The sequence below is a fragment of the Ambystoma mexicanum genome, chromosome 11 (genome assembly GCF_040938575.1).
Source record: "Ambystoma mexicanum isolate Mex_15411 chromosome 11, UKY_AmexF1_1, whole genome shotgun sequence".
NCBI classification, from domain to species: domain Eukaryota; kingdom Metazoa; phylum Chordata; class Amphibia; order Caudata; family Ambystomatidae; genus Ambystoma; species Ambystoma mexicanum.
In genome coordinates, this window is record NC_090934.1 from 210190015 (window position 1) to 210208054 (window position 18040).

Genomic DNA, 18040 nt, shown 5'->3' on the forward strand with positions numbered 1-18040 from the left:
AACTACCAACGTTCTTTCAAAACCCTTCCAGCTTGGGAGAAAAAAGTCTGCATACACTAGATGTACGCAGAGCTGTCATGTGTTACATGGAAAGAACCAGACCACTGAGAAAGACTAATCAGTTCTTTGTCTCTGTGGCAGCAGGAAGAGAAGGAGATGCAGTTTCAAAGTCCACTATATCTAGATGGATTGTTCTATGCATCACTCTCTGTTACAGTCTTGCTAAGAGAGAACTACCCTTCAAGCCAAGAGCACATTCCACTCGAGGCGCTGGGGCTTCCATAGCGTTCATTGCAAATGTTCCCCTTGAGTCCATCTGCAAAGTGCCTACCTGGAGTTCTGTGCACACCTTTACAAAACACTACTGTCTAAATACACACTCTAGATCTGACTCCCAGGTGGGACAGGCAGTATTAAGACATCTTTTCTCTACTGTGCCTTCTCGTAACCCACCGCCAACTCCGGGTACTGCTCGCTAGTCTATGCACAGCATGTGATTCTAAGCAGATTAACAAACATCAGAAGACAATGCATTACTTACCGTAAAAGCATTTCTGATGGTTGTATCTGCTTAGATTCACATGCGCCCACCCTTCCTCCCCGCTCGGATGGAAGGAACATAGACTTCCTTTTATATCTCTCTTTTCTGTACTCACTCACGTCTAAAGGCTCCCTCAGGGCAGAAAAATACAAACAGAGGGACCTCGACGCGTGAGGGATTGTGGGTACACCGCACGTCACTATAGGGATAGTGTTACAGACACGCCTTGTCGACGTCCCCTTTTTCGACTACGAATAACAAAATGCAATACTCCGCAGTGACCACTGGATGTCGGACCTATGCACAGCATGTGAATCTAAGCAGATACAACCATCAAATGCTTTTACGGTAAGTAATGCTTTGTCATACCAGTCGGACCCAGATCAGGACAGAGCTGCATCAGGGGAGACTATGCAAGCCGAGCGCCTCAATTCAGGATAGAGACGCAAACTAACCAACCCTACTTACAATTTCACTTTCTGCATACACCTCTCAAACTACAAACAAAACACAACCAAAACCTACAACACAACAAACCGCACAAACTTCACTACATTGCAACAACAAAACAAAAACGCAGTCTTGCACAACAGTACACGACGACTACCGGCCGCAAACACCCCAGGCCCAGCCAACTGACCCACCGGGCTGAGGATGCCAACAGCACATCACTGCTCTCTTGCACTTTTCCTGCTTCCTCCCACTAACTCAACCTCCCCTCCTGTTTCAGAGCCGCCAGAGCGCCAGGGGACCACTCCGGTGGTGATAGTACGCGGTACAAATGTCCTTTAACATTAACATATGACCAGGACGATTTAACATATTATTAATGAAGGACCTCAGAAAGACCCAGTCCTTCCCTTCCACAAAGCTCTTCTAAAGAGAATTATGACAAAATGGGAGACACCTGAATCTCTACCAGCTGTAAATAAGAAATGTGTAGGAAGGTATAGACCTCCTTCAGATCCAGAATACTTATCTAAGCATCCTACGCCTGAAAGTTTGGTAATTCAAGCTGCGACTGCAAATAGACAGTCGGCTTATCCCTCTGTGCTCCCTGACAGGGACGATAAAAAGATTGATGCCTGGGTGACGAAGGCTTTTATTTCTGGTAGTATGGCCCTTAAGTCTACTAATGTGACTTGTACATTAGCTAGGTTCATTTACACCCTGTGGTGCTGTTTAGATGCAGCGGCTGATCCCATCCCAGAGGGTGAGAAATGGGATGGTTTCCTGGCGATAGTAAAGGATGGGAAGGAGGCTATGGAGGAGTGCCTCAAGTCAGGACTGGATACTGCAGAGAGTATAAGCAGATCCATGGCATCTAGCGCAGTCTTGCATAGATTTGCATGGCTAAGATATCTGGTTTCGCATCTGATGTACAATCGAGGTTACTTAATATGCCCTTTGACGGCTTGAGGTTGTTTGGCAGCAAGGCGGGCGAAAGGTTGGTGAAGCTGCAGACCTCAAAAGCGGCAGCAAAATCACTCAGCGCTGCTATAAGGCAACCTCAACAGCACTCTTACGCAGGGTCATCTACCTGGAAGAGTCTCCCTTTTCGCTTCTGTTCCTCTTTTGGAAAAGAGAGAGGGCAGGCCAGTCAGAGGGGACAACAAAGAAAAACCTTTCGTGGTGAAAAAGGGAGAGGTGCTAGATCAACCACAGCAGCGGCTACTACCTCCTTAGCCACTGCAAAGCCACATTGAGGTCTTAACGCACAAGACCCCGGTGGTAGGCAGAAACACTCAGTATCTGGACGAATGGCAGGGAATTACGTCGGATGCCTGGGCACTAGAGATAGTGACCCATGGTTACGGTCTCCCTTTCCATCAAAGGCCTCAAGATCATCCACCGGGAGTCAACTCTATAAAAATTCCAGACCCACTCCTTGTTTAGGAGATTTTAACCCTGCTAGAGAAAGGTGCAATATAACATGTACCTGTAGCGGAGAGGAACAAGGGTTGGTTACTCCCCTTATTTTCTCATTCCCAAGAAGGACGGAGGATTGAGACCCATCTTGGACTTGAGAAGTTTGAACAAATTCCTTAGGAAGGACAAGTTCAAGATGATAACCCTTTCTCAGATCCTTCAGGCTCTTCAGCTTCTGGACTGGCTGGTTTCATTGGACCTTCAAGATGCTTACTTTCATGTGCCAATCCATCTCAAGCACAAAGTACCTGAGGTTCGCAATTGGTGGATCTCACAATCGGTTTCGAGTTCGGCCATTTGGGCTGATCTCCGCCCGAGGGTCTTCACCAAACTAATGGCGGTAGTAGCAGCGAGTATCAGGAGGGAGGGGATTCGCATCTACCCTTATCTGGACGATTGGCTAATCAGGGCAAGTTCACCCGAACTGGCCCAGGGGCATCTGGCCATGAAATGTCACTTCCTACACAAATTGGGCTTCTCCCTCAATTACAAGAAGTCACAAATGATTCTGAGACAAAGACTCCAATTCATCGGAGCGGTCCTGGACACCACCTCAGGGCTCACCACATTCTGCAGATGGTAACAAAATTTCAGAATGCCCAACATCTACTGGCGTTCGACTTCCTAAGGTTGTTAGGCCTCAAGGCATCCTACATTTTTCTGGTGCCAGTGGCTCGACTGAGGATGAGATCCCTTCAATGGGCCCTCAGGATTCAATAGTCCCAGTTTTCAGCAGAGATGTCAGATCTTCTACAAGTCCCGTCCAAGGTGGCTCAAGGTCTCCTTTGGTGGGCTCACAAGGAAAATATCCTCAGAGGGGAACTTTTTTGGCAACCATGGCCGGAGATAGCTGTAGTGACGGACGCCTCACTCACAGGGTGGGGAGCCCACACCAACGATCTGACAGTCAGCGGTCGTTGGTCTCCCCCCGAGTCCAAACTACACATCACCCCTTTGGAGCTGAGGGCAATCAGACTGGCGCTGAAGGCCTTTCTGCCCTCTGTACAGGGAAAGAATGTCCTGATAATGACGGACAACACAGTGGCCATGTACTACCTCAACAAACGAGGAGGCGTAGGATCACTCCCACTGTGCAGAGAGGCAATGCAGCTCTGGTTCTGGGCAATGCAAGAAGGAATCTCTGTTGGCAGTTCACCTAGCCGGAGAGCTGAACACGGCGGCGGACACTCTGAGCAGGCAGGGCACAGTCTCCCAGGAGTGGGAGCTAGTTTAGGAAGTCCTTCAAGAGATCTTTTCCCTTTGGGGAACCCCTCAAGTGGATCTGTTTGTGACCGGTGCCAACCAGAAGTGCAAACTGTATTTCTCAAGGGAATTTCCCCCGAGAGGAGCTCCAGGGGGCGCGTTTGTAGTGGACTGGCTATTTCCACTCCTTTACGCGTTTCCTCCAGTCCCTGTGATTCCTCAAGTAATCAGGAGGTTGAGAAAGTTCAGGTAAACCATGATCCTCATTGCCCCGGATTGGGCCAGGAGAACATGGTACCCGGACCTTCTGGACATGTCCATCTGCCCTCCAATACGTCTTCCACAAAGAGAGGATCTTCTCTCGCAAGAGGAAGGTCGGGTTCTCCATCCAGAGGTCAAGACACTCAACCTTTACACCTGGCTTCTGAGAGGTTGAGATATTAGGATTGGGACCTTCCGGATGGCGTTATGGAGATTTTGCTTTCGGCCAGAAGGCCAGCAACAAAATCCTTATACCAGTGTCGTTGGAAGAAATTCAGTAACTAGTGCGGGGATAAGAATGTGGATCCTTTTCAATGTACCACTCCCATGGTGGTTTCCTTTCTATTACATTAAGCCAACTCGGGGCTCCAAGTTGGAACCATTAAAGGATATTTGGCAGCGCTATCCATCTTGAAGTGCTCCTCAGAAGAAGTTTCATATTTCAAGGTGCCTTTAGTTATCCAATTTCTTAAAGGGTTAACAAATGTGTTCCCTCCTACACCTTTCCAAGTTCCCATTTGGGATTTAAATTTAGTTTTAAAGTTTCTTATGTGTGCCCCTTTTGAGATTTGCATTCTTGTCCTTTAAGGCTCCTAACTTTAAAAACGGTTCTGCTAGTGGCTCTAACTTCAGCCCGCAGGGTGAGTGAGTTGCAGATGCTCTCTTGCAAGCCTCCTCACACGGTTTTCCATAAAGATAGTCTTAAAGGTCATGCCTTTTTTCCTACCTAAAATAGTTTTGGATTTCCATCTGTCACAGAAAATCACTTTACCATCTTTTTATCCTCCTCCGCACGCTAGTAAAGAGGAAAGATTTCACAGACTAGACCCTAAAAGGGCTCTCAGTTTCTACATATCTAGAGTAGAAAGATTAGACAAACTATATCCAGATAGATTATCCTAGCAATATCTGAATGTTAAAAATTGGCTGGGAAGGAGCCTCCAGATGGTTTAAGGGCTGATTCAACCAGGGGCATAGCAACTTCTACGGCTCTTCAGAGGGGTGTCCCAATGCAAGACCTTTGTGCTGCGGCCACTTGGTCATCAATGCACACTTTTGCGAAACATTGTTTAGACAGCACCACCTTACCAAGGAGGCCTTTTTGCAAAATCCGTCCTTCATTCTGTGCATAATTGAAGAACTATGGTACTCCCTCCTCCCCAAATTACAACTGCTATGGGAGTCTATCTAAAATGAGGAATACGTGGGAGGACACAATCCATTCGAAGAACAAGTTACTTACCAATTGTAATGTTTTTTCGACTGGATGTTCCTCCCTCGTATTCCTCATCGACCCTCCCAGCCTACCCCTCCGTACAGCTCTTACGCTTGTTGCACTTGTACTTCCTTAAGAGCCTGACATCTGCCGACACAGAATACAACTGATGCGACCATTGACATCAAAAAAACAGAACTGAACCAACGGGCGCGGCTCGAGCCATTTATATGACGGATGACGTCGATGCTCGACGGTGTCCGTCGAGGGACCAAGCTACGCGGCCTCGAGCACAGCGCACTCTGGCGAAAAAATGTCTGAAAGAAGCATCAAGCTGACGAATATATCTAAGATGAGGAATACGTGGGAGGAACATCCAGTCGAAAGAACGTTACAGTTGGTAAGTAACTTATTCTTTTCTGATAGTTGGGCTTCCGCTAATTGTAGTTTGATCTGTTCCCCATATTGAGTCATCCCTTGATGATCTTAAGGGCCTACTATAGTGTTCTGTGTTTTGAATTGGGCCAGTTTTCTCGCTAAGACAGTTGGCTTTATTGCCTTTAGCATAGAATCCCTGTTTCACTGTTATCAAAGATTGGGCCGTCTCTTCCCCGTGTTGTGCCTCTAGTTTATTTTGTAGAATGTGCAAGGATCTTGGCATTTAGGGGACCACCCTTTCTGATATTCCCCCTCATTCTTCGGGATGTCCTGTTCAAGTTGGGTTCTGATCTGTGTTTTCCGTTTTATAAGCTGCCGTGTGAGCTATTGGAACCCCCCTGATAACGGCTTTCATAGTGTTGGGAAGGAGCTAGCGCCTTCCTTCCTTCCCAAGTTCCTTAGGATTAGGCAAGACTTCTGTTGACTGTTTCTAGGCACTACAAAATACCAGGGGGGGGAGGAGCACTGAGAGCTTTTTTCATGCAAATATAATCACACACACAGACATAGGTGGGCACTAAGAGAAGGCAGTTATTATTTAAATATAATTTGCAAATAACTATTAGCTGAATACATATGTAAAATCTTAGTTTTTCTCAAAGCACGGTAGAAGCAGGCTCTGACAAAATGAATGTGGCCTGTGCTAAAGTTAGATTACAGACATTGCCGTGGTGTTCGCTAGCTCTGGCAGAGCAGCACGTAACTCAGCAGCTTTTTGCTGTCTAAGGCTCATGCACACAATGGAGAGTTATGGAAAACAAGGTTTTGAGGAGATTATAAAACCAGATAAAAATATCAGTCGAATGAATGAGATATGGAGAGTATGACGGGAAAATGTTTTTATATATATACATGTTCATGTGGCAAGACAATGAAAAACATGAGCTACAGTGTATTCTTGCATAGGCTAGCAATATGTTGAGTAGCATGTCCTAAATAGAAATCTGACCATGAAGAAGGGAAGATTGGAGCATCCCTTGTATGGAAGGACGACAGTTTTGGATGGAGTCATGCCAGTATTCAGTGACCAAGTCAAGAGTATGTAAGCTCCTGTCTGGTTCCAGTCTGCAGGAGAATGGGGTGGTTGAGGGACACCATTCAGGCAGCAGAGTTGTTTGCTCCTATCATCATTTCTGTAAAGAGTAAATGTGTTATCCTTGAAAGATAGACTCTTGACCTTAATTCCTTAAAGGGGTGATAAATCTGGTGTGAGCGTGATTAGGGGTACCTGTATAATTAAGGGGTACGCTGCTTACTCGAAGGAAACCTCTTATTCCCACAGAACGTTCTACACTTTATCCGGCACTGCGGGCTGCTCCAGGGCTCTTTCCGGCATCTCTGCGCTTCCTGGAGGAGGCGGGGCCACATTGGACACGTGACCAATCACGTGACTCAGGCCGCCTTGAAAACACAGAGGCTACCACCCTTGTGGCGTTAAGCCCGACAGGGGTAAAGGCCGGTGACTGTTGAGCGACTGTTTGGCGCAGTGAGAGTCTGAGGCGTCCTGGTTTCTCTCCTGCCTCTCTTCAGTCTACTCTCTGTGTCCTGCTCCAGCCGCGTTAACCATGCGCGTCACTATGAAAGTGGAAGCAAACACTACGGCTGTGAAAACACGGGCCGAACGGAAGCTGGGTAATGACACTCTAAGCCGGGTGTGGAATCCTCCTTGCCGGCAGCCGAGTTCCCCCCCCCCCCCATTGGTTGCTTCAAGACTCGGGTCTGTGTCATCATCGGTGCCGGTGTCTCCATGTTGGATGGATGGACTGCAGAGAGCCGAAACCAAGTAAGTGTTTACATCCCCAACACCCCTAATGTGGTTAATCCGTCCTACGTACCACATAACCTGCTTGCAATGGGGGAAGAAACTTTGCGGGATGAAACACTAACAATGAATTCCATAACTAGTAATGTCGATCTTAACGTTTTGCCTGCTCAACTGCCTGTCCAACTGTTACAACACAAATCTCGCAATGAAGCGAGTGTAATAGCGGCCACGGCCAACGAAGTGCATTTCGCTTATTGTATGCAACTTGACGCGGACAATGGCTCAAGCCCCTGCTCTGTGCGCGCGCTGTCCTTGGTAGCATTGGACAATGTGGCATTTGTGGAATCTGCGGACAGTGTGGATCCCTTGACAAATTACGTCGATGCTGACGTTGGATTCTTGGCCCCAATTCCACGCCAACATAACCATTGTACGGGTGAAAGTGATGAGTCAAGTATTGGGTCCCCGCGGTCCAGATTCTACAGCGCATATGAAAACCTGATGTCGTCTCCCCTGAATTCCTGTGAACTGACTCATGATAATGTTGACGATGATAATGTATTTAGAATACCTCAGGCGGTCGCAAACTTAGGTTGTGACCCAACTAAAGATGTGCTTCCTAATCAATCATTACTTACTACAGCTCCTAGGAGTGAGTTTGAGTATCAATTCAAAACGAGACAGAAATCGTAGAAACTCCTTGGATGTCGTCAATAAACTACTAACAGATCTCACTAGGATGAACAAAGATAGATGCCATAAATTAACGTTAAGTGAAAGGTCAGACAGGTTTAAGGTCTTTGTGAAGCCCCTTGTAACTCAGAGTCCAACTCCAAGTCCATCGGTTCTAGTCAAAGACAGTAAAATGCAGATGCCTTACGCAAATGGCCTATTTAAAAGAAGAAGAGCTGACTCGAGCATTTCACCTAACTTGCTATGCTCACAAACGAAAAAACCCAAAATGGGTGCCTTCCCGCTTGAAATATATCAAAAAATGACCCACTAAATGTGCAGCCCCTGGGTGAGGAAAGGCCAGCTGCCAATCACGAGCAACCTGATTCTTCGTCTGATTTATCCTCCTCTGGCTCTTCTATAATGGAGCGTCCATTCCCGAAAATCAGACGTCTTCCATTCTACAGAAAGCGCTGTGTACGATTAGAAGCAGACGATGCTGCCAACGTGGAACAAGATCTTCCAACGAGAGACCTTCAAGCCATTATAATATCGTCCATGACTCTAACAACTGCTCCGTTTCTCAAAATGTATGAACATATTAATGAAAACATAAAAGAACTTGTAACTTTAGTATCGATGATGAATACTAAGCTTTTGACCATCGAAAACACAAACAATGCACATAAAGTCTCATTGGCCCGAACGCAAAATAAAACAGAGGTGGCTATGGCGTCATTAGTGGACTTCGCCAAAAATGTTAACTTGGACAAGAAACTTCTAGCCGAAGTGGCAAAACAAGCGCTGAACTTATTCCAACAAAAGTCCGAAACACTTTCTGAATGGGAGAACAAGCATGAAAGATACGGCGAGGGAAACATATGTACGGATACGACCCCTCTTGCAATCCTAGAGGCCCTTTCCCCATCATAACTGTTTTGCCCTTGGTGGATGAAGTTGCAATTAAACTATTGCACACAACAGATCTAACACTTGAGAGTCCAACTTCAAATGTTACTGGAGGGAACGAGGCCATAACGGATCTAACAGCCACAACTATAGATGGAGACATCCCGTCACACAAGTTCCCTCCCTCTGCCTTTCCTGAAGGTGAAGCAAGTGCTTTAAAGGTGGCTGGAGCTCTCTCATTGCCTGAAAAAGAAAAGGCAAAATCTACGCAATTTCACAACATTCTTTTGGCGAGTCAATCTTCAGGCAATTTGGCTCTCCTAGATCATGAAATGGCGTCCTCCTCTGACCTGCACCTTCAGTGTTCTTTGGTAGGCACGGCTCCCGTATCAACAAACGGACACCGATGCCAATTCCCCTGATCTCTTTGACATATTCAAAACTTCTAAGAACACCTCTAACTCTAGTGGGACTTTAAACAACCCCAGAGATATTTGTGCAAAAAAATCCAAAAATCAACGTTTGAAGAAAACGAAGTGTGGAAAGGACTCGCGGAAGTTCCTAAGAAATATCAAAACTGTAAATGTCACAGTGAACAGCACAATCGTGAAAGAGAAACGGGGAGAAGCTAAAGTCCCTACTTATGAAGTTGTAATTGTGCTTGACCAAGCTGTTGAGTCAACAAATGACACTTGTAATATCCCTGTAGAGTTAATGAACATGTCAACCTATGACGATGATGACGGGACGGAGCCGTGTCAGACTGAGGAAATGAGAGGTGGCCGGTATATCCAACAACGAGCGAACGATTGGCAACGGTGACGGAGTATTGACAGTCTCCCAAATGCCACAACTGTCTGCCCCACCACAATTGGAGGCCAAAGCACCTCCTGTGCCTGTAATACCTTGTACAGCGAAGGCGTACGGCACTACATTGCCTCCACAACACAGTAAAGAAGTAAGACTGTGTGAAGTGATCCAGCAAATTGTAACATCGCAGGACCTCCTTGATAAGTCTGAGTCCATGTTTATGACACTCGACGAAAAACGTTGCAAGACAGTAGCGAAGACCAACAAAATAGAACCTCAAACTTCCGACAGCTGCTGTAAGTCGGAATCAGTATGGTCGGAATCAGTATGGTCTAATACATCCCACAATCAAAAAGATAAAAAAAAAAAGGCTTGCATACTTGACATGCAGCCAGAGTCGAGTATTGATCTTGCAACTGAACTGAGATGTACTGGGAGAGACAGCTCTAAAAACGCTCCTCTAATTCCAAAGGACCAAAAAAGAGAAACACATTAAATATACAAATGGCTCATCAAATACTCTTGGAACGCATAGAGTCCTCGGACGCTCTAATTCTGAATCGCCACAATGTACTGAGGTTGTCATCTTGTTCCGAGCCTCAGAGCTATCGAATCTGGCGATCTGAAGATTGTGGAATTCTTCTGCAAATCCAAAAAACGACGCGGTAATATTACATCTGCAGTCCAAACTTATAGCTGATGCGTTGTTAGAAGCAGGCCCTGTGTTAATGTCGTTGGGCTTTGACATCTCTATAGCACAGACGAGACCTGCATCCAGATAAATGGAAAAAGATTTCTGCAGAGCACCTAATAGTGGAGCGAAACAGCCGGATGTGTCTGCAGTCAATCAAATTTCCTTGGTGACACGCCCAGTGACTGTATCACAAACTGCGTTCTCAGACTGAGAACTTGCCTAAAATGTCACGGAATGACTGCATAAGGATAACTATCCAAGGAGTGAACAGCGCCACCCACAATGCAGACAATTCACAGGAACTTGCTTCTCAGGCGGTTAAAGAAAACGACTGGTCCTGGGTTGCCGGTACGTTGAACACTGATCAATCTAAGTAACGCCAGGCCCCAAACCATTGCCCAAACCACACCTTGGGATCCTGGAACACTAGGGACTTCACGCATTTGTTTAATACTGGCTGGGCCGTCGACTTGGATCTCATTTGCCTGCAAGAAACGTGGCTAAACGAAACTCCAATCCTTGAAGGCTTCGAAATGGTGCACAATCCTGCTATTAAACAGGCCAAAGGGAGCCCTATAGCTGGGCTCTTGGTGGCAGTAAAGATTGATTCTGGCATTAGGATTGAGAATTGTTCTAACCTCTCTCCATTCATTCAGGTGGTTGCGATCCGTTGTACTGAGTAACTACAGGCGCAGGTTCCGAAACTTTACATCATCAATCTTTATTGGAACCATTATGCTGAAGGTGCCAAATCCTTTATCGACCAAGTGACAACTGTGATTGACGATTTAATGGAAATAGACAAATCTAAGGACTTGATCATTTGTGGTGACCTCAACATCGACTGTGTCACTCACTTGAAATTAATCTCCGGCAAAAAGAAACTAACCAATTGTGAAGAACTTTTGATTAAACAATGGTGTTTGGAAATGGACATTCGTGGGCTAACGATGCTAAACGGCCAAACACCGGGAGACATTCCGGCTGCACCGACGTGGAAAAGAGGCGGACAAAGTTCAACTCTTGACTACATATTTGTAGGTCGCAACATCCACATAAGATCCAACACTTTTGAAGTCATAGAAATGACTCATAGTGACCATGATATGGTGACCCTGAAATTCAATTCCACTACTCATCACAAACAAGAGCAATGGGCCTACGTCGTGAGAACCGGAGGGGACAGAATTTGTCTAAATCTTGACAATGAGGACGTAACTCTCATCTCAGCCAAATTTCAATCGAATCCCAGATCTTTGGAATATGATCACCTCTTGTCCCAATATGTCGAAAGGAAAAATAACTTACGACATGCTGAGTTCACACCCAAACACAAATATGATTTAGAAATCTCCCAACGGAAAAAGAACATTGCGACAGCTTCTGAGAAAGGTGCTAAATACCCCTGCTGCAGATATTTGCGAACAAAGAAGAAAGCTTAAACAAGCTTACAAGAACTGGCTTAAGTCTCACAAAGCCATCATGCTACAAAATGACGCTGAGTTCATGATGTCTAAAATGGTGAGTCGCAACTCAGCAGATTACTGGAGACTAATAAATAACAATCTTGCGCCACAACACGCCCTGCAGGCAAATCTGGTACTAGAGGCGGAGTGGATATCGTTCTGACCTCTTCCGTAAAAATGCACTAACTGAAGAATGGGAAGCTCCCTTTCTAACGCATTGGGAGATTGTGTTTGATAAAAAAAAATATTTTGCAAGTCATTAAGAATATGTACGATTCCAGAACACCTGGCCCTGATGGCCTCACAAATTTCTCCATTAGACGCCACCCTGAAGAGTGGTCAGACTTTTGCATAACCCTGTTTAACAGAGTTATTGAATCCTGCAAAACTCCAAAATCTTGGAAATCTGCTGTAATCGTGCCTATCTTCAAAAAAGGAGACAGAAGAAACCCTAAGAACTATAGACCCATTGCACTGTTGGACGTGCTAGGGAAAGTGTATGCAACCCTCCTGCAACACCAACTCCAGAAGTGGTCTACTGAATGCAATCGGCTAGACCCGAGACGAACTCGATTCGTCAAAGGGGTGGGCTGTGGTGTCAATCTCCTGTTGAATCTTTTGAAGATGGAAGCGCATCGATCGAATTCTAAGGTCTACTTGGCCCTAATAGACATATCACAAGCGTTCGACAGCATAAACAGAGACCTGCTTTGGGGAAAACATGGAACTGTCCTAGTTTGCTGGCTGCCATTCGTGAACTGCACACAAACACTTCAATTAGAGTCAGATTAGATCTCAAGGGAAACTTATCAGCACCAATTGATACGTTCAGGGGAGTGAAACAAGGGTGCCCGCTAGCAGCCAGCATTTTTAACTTGTTTATATCTGACATCAAAGAGATCTTCAAGGAGTTGAATACGTTCCCACCCAAAATACATGGCACTCATATTGACCGTCATGTTTACGCGGATGATTTTATCCTCTTGGATTCGACACCCAAAGGCCTTCAATGCAAACTTTGCGCTGTGGAAAAATATCTAATGTTGAATGGCCTTACTATCAACAAGGGGAAATGTGAAATCCTGATATTTGAAAAATGTATGGGTAACAGCGGAAACCAGAAAAACTTCAACTGGTACCTTGAGAAGGAGCGGATCAGGACTGTAAAGAACACCACTTATCTAGGGCTGAGAATTAGTGCCAGTAGAAATGACGCACCATGGGTGGAGCTAACAAAAGGCAAATGCTGACAGCTGGCATGTCAGGCGTCATTGATTAATAAATTCGGCAAACTCTCCCTAAAACCGACTGATTTTCTTCCAGCGGAAAGTGGTACCGGTCCTGATATATGGTGGTGAAAACGTTTTCGGCTGCCGGCATTATGTACGTAACTCGCTTGAGAACATCTTCTGGTCAAAAGTACTACACTTGCCTAGAGGAATCGCAACGGCCTGCATAAGATATGAACTTGGATATATCTCAATCCAAGCCAGTTGCTTGGAACCACCTAAGTTTATTTAGGAAAACAGTACAAACAAATCCACCACAGCAAATTGAAATACTTCACGACCCAGAGACTGAAAAACACAGACAATCTTGTACCAATGGAATGCACTGTGTCTAGAAGTGTTGGACACATATGACATTTCGGTGCAAACTCTGATTGAAAACCCAGACTCAGCGAAACTGAAGATGTGGAGACCCGACTGGATTAATACATGCAAACTGAGATCTGATTCACGGACGATGAGGGAAGCACTCGGGGAAGCAAGAGCTTATGGCCAGTTACCGGAATACCTAGCGCGCTTCCCGGATCAACGCTCAAGAACATTATTTATGCAGTTTAGGCTCAATGCATTGCCTACTAAGGAGCGCGTAAACTTTTGGTCCCAGTCCGATGGTTCGGACTGATCGTGTCGATTTTGTGGTGTCAATAATGAAACTCTCAAACACTTGACAATGTCATGTCCTGGACTGGAGCAGCAAAGAAACATCATTTTTGGGCCAGTCACAAACAAATTCCAGTTCCTTTCTAAAGAGGACTGGTGGAGAGCGCTGTTTGACGGCTCTAACAGACTGGTCTTATGCGCACTGATCACCTTCATGCGTATCTTAAAGGAGACTGTAGACACTAAGACTGTCACCAACCTGTAGTGGCACTACTATCCGCACTTTCGTGATGAAGGCTGTGAACCAGACGACGGACTGGGGAAGAGGAAGCGGATTCTTAAATTGTTTTTTTGCTGTTTGCTGTTTGTTTTTTTTCTCTTTTTTAAAGGTTTGTAAAAACTGAATAAAAAATAAAAAAAAAATTTAAAAAATTAAGGTGTACCTCTGTAATTAGGGCCTACCTTACAATAGAGTCCCATGTCGTGGCTGGAAATGTTAGTTCAGTGGGGTTCTCCCAGAAATAATTTCATATTGCCTTTGCTATCTTGTCTGTCGGCCATATCATTTAAGATCGGATCATAAAGACGCCATTGGGGTCTGGAAGATGGGGCTGAATCCCAAGCCTTAATTTGTAGGAGTAACGGGGCATGGTCTGAAAGAACCCTGGGAGCTATAGTCACTTGATCAACAAACAACATAAGCTGGGGTGATACCTGTATCAAAACTATATGGCAGGAGGAGCGCTGAACCTGTGAAAAGAAGGTGAAGTCCCGCTCTTCTGGATATGATATAATCTCCAAGCGTCCACCACATCTAGGGACTTGAAGAGGTGAAGAATACTAGGGGCTATTTTAAAATCTCTGAAGGAGGGGTTATGCGTTTTGTCTTAGTTTGGGTCAGGAACCACGTTAAGTCGCCTCCCATCACAATCTGACCCTCTAAGTAGGGTACACTAATGCTCTTCCTTCTAGGTTTTATAGCCGCCTCAGGATCGATTCCCGTTTCACCAGAGTGTTCAGACCTTTAGCAATTAGCGTGAGGAAGCTCCAGGAGTCTCCCAAGGACCCTCCAGAAGGACGACCAGAGCTAGAGTCCTCTCACCAGAGTGCAGGACCCAAGGAGTGATAGAAGCCCAACTGGTATCCAAGATCCGCCGTGGTGCTGTTTTCCGCAAGCTGAAAGAGCCGAAAAGAGTCCGTAGCTGCCCCCGACCTCCAAATTGCTGCTGCAGGAGTCCTCCAGACATCCCCCCCTCTTGTCCCCAAGACTGAGGCTCAGGAACCCAGGATCTGCATCATTGCAACAGGACTGAAGCCAGCTGGACCACTTTTCTTCAAACCAAAGACTTGGGGTACTTGCCTCAGTGTCTTTAGCTTTGCTCTTCTCAGTTCAGACTTGCAGTAGCTACTTTAGTTAGTTGATTTCAGCTCTAACCTCCACAAGTGTAACAGCGTATGACCCTACATTGATTTGTCTACAAAACTCTCTAACTTTGTGCAAGACGTTTATTAACTACTAAGTGGCTCAGCTCCATAGATGGTTCAACAATTGACTTTGGCTGTCCTGGCTCCCTGCAGACTCTTCTAGTCCATTGACTTTCATATTTTCTGTCCCTTTGAGGTGATAACTTGGTTTTCGACTGTTATTGCTGGGAAAGGTTTTGTCTAGACTTCATTGGAAGATTTAAGTATACTTGCATGCCCTGAGAACCTGTTTAACCATTTTCCTTCCTTTAACCTTTCCTTTCTGCAACCTCAATCTACAAAGTGTACTAGTGATATATAAATGCAATTACTGTCCTTGTTAATGAAGTCACCTCTTGATGTAGGACGTGTGTAAAAAACATCTGTAAAGAGTATCTACAAAGTGTATGCTGATTCTTGAAAAGTATTTTAAAGTATATTTGATTGTTACATATATTGCAATTTTTAAAGAATGCTTATTTTAAAACAGATGGCAAATAAATAACTATTTATAACTGAAACCTTGAGTGTAAGAGTTGCTTGGCTACTTGCATTTGCAGATTTCATTGCTACAGCTCTACAGCTCACATAACCCTCTTGAGATAAGCCTGGCTGCTCAGTCACACTACCAACATGTGTAGTACAGGCCTATACCAAAAGGTGGGTTACCTAATAACAAGAGGGCAAGGGTTGTGTAGTCTCACAAAGTGTTCCTACATCAATCCTTGCCTAACACACACCAATTGTTAGGACAGATTTTGTATTCTCTGGCCTGGTGTACAGATGTCTAGAAGGCCGACCTATATTGTCACTGCTACCTGAACTGTTTTTGGCTACAGCTCCCCAGAGTTGTCCCTTTCACAATATAGGTTGGCCTTTTATACATCTGTCCACCAGGCCAGAATATAGAAAATCATTCCTAACATCCGACAACTGGGTCTAGACAGAATACGTCATCTAAAGTAAAAGCCACTCAAATCACCCATGAACTTGTGTGCGACTTAGAGCTAAGGGATATTTGTGAGAGCTTTGTGATATTGATGAAAGGCAACTCCGCCAGAAAAGATGGGAGTGTCCCAAGGAATTGTGTTTTGGAACATTGAGAGACTTGAAAGCTTGGGGAAGGGAGCCTCTCTTTTTGACAAAGTGAACTATCGTGAATCGTGAGCAAGGGGGAAAAAAACCTTTTCCAACCAAGAGCTGGAAGAAGCTCTAAACATTTATTTGAACACCTCTAATTTTGATGCTGACATCCCTACACATTATATTCATGTAGTTGTGGGGGCAGGTATAGGTTTTTGGACACAGAAAGACATTGGCTTTGGACTTCCTGATCTATACTATCGTTAGTTTCAGTTAAGTAGGGAAATCTTAGCATAGGGCAAGTTGAGCCTTTTTCCAATCCTTTTTATTTAAATACATGTTTGTGACCCAAGCTTTACTCGGTTGTCTGTGTGTACTTCCTGATGCCGTCACACATCCCAGGGCTGTCCAATCGTGGACAACCACTGGTCATCATATCTGTCCTGCAATTCAGACGCCAGAGGATATAGACTGGGACCAGACAGTCCCAGCCCCCTCTTCTGGCTCAGGCACACAAAGCATGTTTGCCCCTGAAAGAAGCCGCTTTCACTGAGAAAGGGGTTACAATATATGGCATTTCCTGATCTAATGTCCAAAGAACATGTGAAAATCTTGTGGCACCGCTGTTTCAGGGCACTAGCTACCTTTTAGTAGGCATTTGCAGTAGATGCAAAGGTGCATGAGAAAAAATCATAATAAACAAATCACACAGCTTCCACCAGTTTCTTGGGCTAGCAATCAAAGTAATAAGACATTGGGTAAAAAGATATGAGGATGATAGTATCCTAACTGCACATCACTCTATGGTGATGGGTGCAACTGTAAAAATACAAGAATTCCAAGAGAAAAACAAAGTCTCTCAGTACGATCAATGTCCGCGTAAGTATGAGCAAAACAGGCAAGGAAAGTAAAGCAGACGTTTTAATGGCCTCCAAAAATCAGGATAGGTTTGAAAGAAAAAAAAGTAAAAAAGACAGGGGGTTGTGCGTAGGGAAAGGTGCAAAAAGAAAATCTTTCCTAACGGCGAGCAAGGATATTTCCATGAGGTGGCAACTGGGATCATGAAATGTGAAATGTTAGTGTTGTCCTATGTTGCGACTCTCCCATCCACTTTGTATTATTTTATATTTTGGATTATGTTGTTTAAATGTTTGTGTGAATCATGTTTTTACATTGCATGTAGTTAACCTATGTATTTTTGTTTTGATAATGGAATAATTGTATATGTATTGATTGATGGTTGCTTTATTTAAATATAAGATATTGAATTGTTTTAATGAAATGTGTTAATGTCATGTCTTTTTACATGAGTTGGGGATCAGCCTCTCAATATTTGAGGCATTGTAGTAAACGTACAATTATTCTGGTTCTGTTGTTGTATATAAGGGTAAGTGTTATGACATTTGTTTGCTGTTTCTCCGGTGCTCGCTGTGGAGGAACCACTCAATCTCTGATGCCCAGCTGACCACACCCCTCACCAGATCACCATTTTAACAATCCTTTTTTTCTTGAACATGAAATGGCTGAGCAGGTCTCACTGAGGGGAAAAAGGTTGATGAATCAGTAGAAAAACGGAAAACTGTTGGGGACCTCAGAGTTCCAGATTGGGACTTATTGTAAGAGTTGTGTTCTACATGTCCAATGCAATTAAACAGCACTCTGGGTTTCCCTGTAAATCTGTTCTTCTTCCCCACTGGACT

At 44.8% G+C, this 18040-nt stretch overlaps 1 protein-coding gene across 1 annotated transcript in view; it reads left to right on the forward strand.

Annotated features, from left to right (window-relative positions):
• ARID1A (AT-rich interaction domain 1A) overlaps nt 1–18040 on the forward strand; it is a 1380737-nt gene that overhangs the window by 1098716 nt on the left and 263981 nt on the right. The window lies entirely within an intron of this gene.